Below are 6,430 nucleotides of genomic sequence, written 5' to 3'. Positions count from 1 at the left end.
GGGGGGGGGGGGGGGGGGGGGGGGGGGGGCCCTCTGGACAACGGCTTTTCAGAATACAGATCAAATCACAGAACACTTCTCAAAGTGAGCCCCCAAAACAAAGCTACACATCAGGGCTTATATAGCCTTCTCCTGGCTCAGAGAATGTAACAACCTTATTGACTCACTGGCCAATCAAGAAGTATCTACTGAAAAACAAGCCTCCCACCCCAGGCTTCAGGTGCACTTTAGCCTAGGGGCAGGGAAGATCTTCCAAATTTGCATTCCCATTACACATGGTCTGCAAGTATCTTATTTCATCTCAATTTCTAATTTAGAGCACTAGATTATCCTGAATCAGACCTGGTCTATTTTAAACTTTGTCTTCTTTAAACTCTTTTGACCAAAATTTACTTTGCATTCTAAGCTATGATTTTATTTTGTTTTACAATATATTCTGTAAAATGGTTTTAATGCAAGTTATACAAGTTTTGTAAACATTCAGGCCTGTGGAGAAGGATGTGGGGAGGGTTTTTGGGAATCCATATCATTTTTCATCTTAATTCATCTTAAATGAATGAGAAAACTCCAATTCCCTTCTCTCTGGCTAGCAACCCCCAGCATGGAAGGGGAAAGGAACTGAGAAGGGAGTGGAAGAATTCATCATCATCCTAGGTCAAGTGGTTAGAGAGGGAGGGATGACTAAGGGAACAAACAGGCAGTTCTGGGAAGGACTGATTCATTGATACATCTTAATATGAATATGCAGGTACGTGTGGGCATATGAGGGTGTGTGTGCCCCCTCTTTTCTCTCCTCCTCCTGTCTATTTCTGTGTTTATATTTGTGTGTGCTTTGACTTGTGGGAGTATCTCTCAGTAAGAGACTTCTGTGATCTATGATGCATAATTTCACAGACTCCTGGAGTTAAGAATTTATCTCAGAAGTCATTTAGTTTCAATCTGTACTTAAATGAGAATCTTCTCTATATGGGGAGGAGCCCCCTACTACTTTAAAAAAATAATATTTCAGGGGCGGCCAGGTAGCACAGCGAGTAAGAGCACCGGCTCCAGTGTTGGGATGACCTGGGGGATCGAATCCGGGCTCAGACACTTAGCACGCACCCAGAAACACCTGGCCGTGTAACCTTGAGCAAGTTACTTAACCCCAATTGCTTAAAAAAAATAATAATAAGATTTCATTGTTCCCCCAATTACATGTAAAAACATTTTTATTTTTTTATTTTTCATTTTTCAAATGCTTTATTAACTTCTGATTTACATAATTCATTTCTGCCAGATTTTGAGTTACAAATTTTCTCCCTGTTTTTCCCCTACCCACCGCCCCAAAATAGCAGTCCCACAGTATTATCCTCTCCTCCAATCTGCTGTCTCCCATATCTTCTCCCATACCGCCTTCGACTTTTCCAGTAGGGCATGGTGGATCTCTATGCCCCAATGCCTGTATATCTTATTTCCCAATTACATGTAAAATAGCATTAATAATAGCATATATATATAATATATTTTTTAACATTTGATTTTAAAACTTTGAATTCCAAATTTATTTCCTTCCTCCCTTGTCACCCACCCTCATGTAAAAACATTTTTAATATTTGTTGACTTTTTTTTAAGTTTTGAATTCCAAATTCTATCCCTTCTTTTCTTCCTGTCCCCCATGCCCCACAGTAGAAATCTGATATAGGTTAAACATGTGCGATCATGTAAAACATTTCCATATTAGTCATTTTGTGCAAGAAAACTCAAAAAAAAAAGAAAGAAAATGAAAAATAGTATGCTTTGGTCTCTATTCAGATGACATCAGTTCTTTCTCTGGAGGTGGATAGCATTTTTCATCATGAGTCCTTTGGAATTGTCTTACATCATTGTATTGCTGAGAATAGCTAAATCATTCACAGTTTTTCCATTTTACAATATTGAGGTTATTGTGTACAATGTTCTGCTGGTTCTGCTCACTTCACTTTGTACCAGTTCATGTAAGTCTTTCCAGGTTTTCCTGAAATCATCCTGTATATCATTTCTTATGGCACAATAATATTCTATTACAATTATATACCACAACTTGCTCAGCCATTCCTCAGTTAATGAGCATTCCCCCAATTTCCAATTCTTGGCCACCACTAAAAGCTGCTATAAATATTGTACAAATATGTTCTTTTTGTTGAAAAAATTCTCTTTGGGATATAGACCTAGCAGTGATATTGCTAGATCAAAGGGTATGCACAGTTTGATTGGCCTTTGGAGCCCAGTGCTTCTTAAGGCAGCCCTGTTCTATGTTTGCATCATTCTAATTGCTGGGAAGTGTTTCTTCACACTAAACCTAAATGTGTTTCTACATAAACCATTGCTCCTAGGTCTGCCCTTTGGGGCCAACAGACCAAGTCTAATTTCTCTTCCATGTTACAGTCCTTCAACCACCTGAAGAAAGCTAATATATCTCCCTTAAATCTCTTCCATGTTAAATGTCCCCTAGTTTCTTCAACTATTTTTCATTTTAAATGAAAGGAGCAAAGGAAGGAAGGGAAAAGGGAAAGAAATAAACATTTACATAGAGCCTATTCTGTAGCAAGCAGTGTGCCAAGCAATTTCACTAATACCTTTGATCATCACAATAACTGTATGAGGTAGGTTCTGTCATTCCCATTTTTGTAGTTGAGGACACTGAGGCAAACAAGGTTAAATGAATTGCCTGGGGTCACAGAGGTAATAAGTGTCTCGTGGTCGATTTGAACTCAGGTCTATCTACTGTGCCTCCCAAGTTCCTTCATTATTCTGGTTGTACTTCTGTGGACAATTTCCCATGTATCCATATCTTCTTTAAAATATGATACCCAGAACTGGACACAAAATTTAAGATGTGGTCTGACCAGGGCAAAGATACTATGGTATCATCACCTCCTTATTCCTGAATACAAGACCTCTAAGTACAACCTGATATTGCATTAGCTTTCATGACTGCTATATCCCTCAGTGGATCCATGGAGTTTACAATCTGTAATGGCAGCTAAATGGCACAGTGGATGGCCCACTCCCTGGGCCTGGAGTCAGGAAGACCTTAGTTGAAATCTGACCTCAGATACTTACTAGCTATAAGACCTTGGGCCAATCTGTTTTCCTCAGTTTCCTCAATTGTAAAGTGGGGATAATAACAGTACTCATGTCCCACAGTTGTTGTAAGGATCAAATGAGATATTATTTGCCAAGTCCTCAGTGTAGTGCTTTGCCTATAGTAAGTGCTATATAAATGATTATTCCCTTCCCCTTTCTCTGTACTAGGCCCATTCGGTAAATGGGTCTGTAATATGTTCACTTCTTATCATGTGTATTCTAATTCTTCAGTGATAGTCACATTCAGTTATTTAATTTGGTCATTTGGGGAAATTTGCCCAGGACTTCCCATTTCCACACCTTGCCCCCACTGCACTCTCCTTTGATTAATTTACTCAGAAATTTACTCAGCCAGCTCATCAGCATTGCCTTAATAAGGACTTTCCACAAGGATGAACTATGTCAACAAACAGGTAAGCCTCAATGAAAAGACAAGTCGGGTGTTGCCAAGAGAAAGATGAAACAGCTCCATAGTAGTTTAGGGAAGCCATTCAGCCAGCAGTAACGGGATTGTCTGATGCCTTAAATCTCTATCCATCAGAAGCTAATTGTACCTACAGAGACAGGCACAAACTGGCATCTAGGATGATTCTGCAAGAATTAGGGGATCAGAAGGGCCCAGCAAAGGGACTGCATTAGCCTAGACATGAAGATACTCACCTTTCAATGTTACAATCCCAACAACTGGAATTTTAGCAGAGTGTCTAGGATACAATATGTTCTTATTAAATGCTTTTCCCATCCCTTCCTTCCTCTTGCTTTACTTTGATCCCAGTTCCTTATAGCAAGAGTTTTCCAGCCTCCCATGGGAGGCATCTTTGCTCTCCTGTAGCCCCTTCTTTATAGTACAAATAGCTTCTTAACATCACACAAGTAGTACACCGTTACTTTAACATAAGCCCTTCTATCTAGGATCAGGGGCATTTAGATGGTGAAGTAGTTAGAGCACTGGGCTTGGAATTAGGAAGACTTATCTTCATGAGTTTGAATCTGGCCTCAGATACTTCCTAGGTGTATAACTCTGGGAAAGTTGCTTAACCCTATTTGCCTCAGTTTCTCATTTGTAAAAAGAAATGGAGAAGAAAATGACAAATCATTCCAGTATCTTTTTTTTTTTTTTGCTTTTTGGAGGGCAATTGGTGTTAAGTGACTTGCACAAGATTACACGGCTAGTTATTATGTGTGGGTGTTAAGTGTCTGAGGCTGAAACCAAACTCAGGTCCTCCTGACTCTGGGGCTGGCGCTTTACTCACTGTGCCACCTAGCTGTCCCCATAGCACACTCTTTATGACATTTTTTAAAAGTCAGGAAAAAGAAGTCTTAATGCTATGAGGGAAATATTATAGGCATGCCACCCACATTTAATAGATAAGGAAATTGTGAGTCAGGGTCATTATCTTCACAGCACAAGGCTACAAAATGTTGGAGATAAATCAAAATACTTTATTCTTTGCAATATACCATGCTGCCTCTCTAAAGTTGGGATAAGAAAATATAGAATTTTAGGATTAGAAGAGACCTTAGAACATAGACCTTAGAGCTTAGGTCATTCAAACTTAGATCCAGAAGAAACTCTAAGATGAAAGCTTTTGAAGCAACATTTTGCAATGACCAACTTTGATAGACTTAACTCTTCTCAGCAATGCAGTGATCTAAGACAAATCCAAAAGACCCTTGATGGAAAATGCTATCCACATCCAGAGAAAGAACTTCGGAGTCTGAATGCAGGTTGAAGCATACTATTTTCTCTCTCTTTTTCTAAATTTTAGTTTTTTCTTTCTCATGGTTTTTCCTTTCTAATTCCCTTCTAATCCTTCTTTACAATACAACTAATGTGGAACTAGGTTTAATATGATACATGTATAGTCTATATGAGATTGCATGCCATCTTGGGGACAGGGAAGGGTAAGGAGGGGGAGAAAATTTAAAACTCAAAATCTTAGAAAAGTGAATGTCAAAACTATAAATAAATTAATTAACAAATGAACATTTTAAAAAATAGATGAAAACTGTTGAAATGAAAAGTCAGGAAGACCTGAGTTTTAGTCTTGCCTCAGATACTCAGTAGCTGTATGACCTCAGGTAACATTTTACTTTCTCAGTCTCCATTTCCTTATCAGTAAAATGAGTATCTACGTGCCAGAGTTGTTGTAAACATCAAATAAGATGATACTTATAAAATGTTTTGCAAACTTTAAGATGCTATATAAATGATGTTGTTGTTACACCAAACTATCTCTTACCCCTTTTGCTCATGTCACCAGGGAGGTCATTATACTTGTCCAAGGTAAGACAATGAATAAAGGGAATCAAGGTGGGACACCCTTCTGACTCCCTGCATGATGTTTGGAATCAAATTTACCCCATGAGGTACAAGAATGGTGCCAGGTTCTCCATCAACAAAAATCCAGGGAATCTTCAGGGTAAATTTTTAGAATGGACTTTGATCCAAATGGATGCCTGTATACTGTTTTGGCCTATCTGGATAACTTGGATAAGCTGAACAAATTAAGTTTCCATGGAAAACAGTGGTTCTAGGCAGCTAAGGGCCATAACTCAGGGGAGATGGGATTTTTTTCCCCATTCTAAACAGTCATCCTTCCTGACAGTTGAATGTGAACAGTGGTGTACAGTCCAATTAAACAAGACACACAGAGCCAACCAAGAGAGCCAGCAAGCAGTGACTGGATAGTCTCCCAGCTAACAAAGGGAGGTATTTCAACATAGAATGGCAGGGCTGGAATGAAGAACGTAGCATGTTAGAGCTAGAAAGGAGCTTAAAACATATGATTTAGAACTAATGGGGATTGAATTGGGCTATAAAGTCTATAAACTACTTTCCTAACAACAGCTCTGTGAAGCAGGTGGTATTACTATCTCCATTTTAAAGGTAAGAAAACCATGGTTCAGTGAGGTCATCATTAGCCCCAAATCACACAACTAATAAGCTAAATGGCATGGTGGATAGAATACTGGACTTAGAGTCAGGAAGACCTTAGTTCAAATTCTCACTCAGATACTCACTGGCTGGGTGACCCTAGGAAAGTCATTTAAGCTGGTCAGTTTCTCCCTCTCTATATAATGAGAATAATAATAGCTCCTACTTCTCAGGTTTGTTGTGAGGATCAAATGAGATAAGGTATAGAAAATGCTTCGAAAACCTTAACAATGCTATGTAAATGCTAGCTATTATTGATGTTGTTTTGGGAGACAGTATTTAAATCTAGATTGAAAATCTAAAGTTCTTTCTACTTTGCCATGTGATCTCTCAACTAGTACATCTCCCTCATTTCACTAATGGTTTTAGATAACACAGATGTCTTGT

The sequence above is a fragment of the Petaurus breviceps genome, unplaced genomic scaffold (assembly GCF_028583685.1).
Source record: "Petaurus breviceps papuanus isolate PSGF00001 unplaced genomic scaffold, PetGlider_PUasm1.0 90879, whole genome shotgun sequence".
In the NCBI taxonomy this organism is placed as follows: Eukaryota; Metazoa; Chordata; class Mammalia; order Diprotodontia; family Petauridae; genus Petaurus; species Petaurus breviceps.
The sequence above is the reverse complement of the archived record's forward strand: the minus strand, read 5'-3'. Positions refer to the sequence as shown.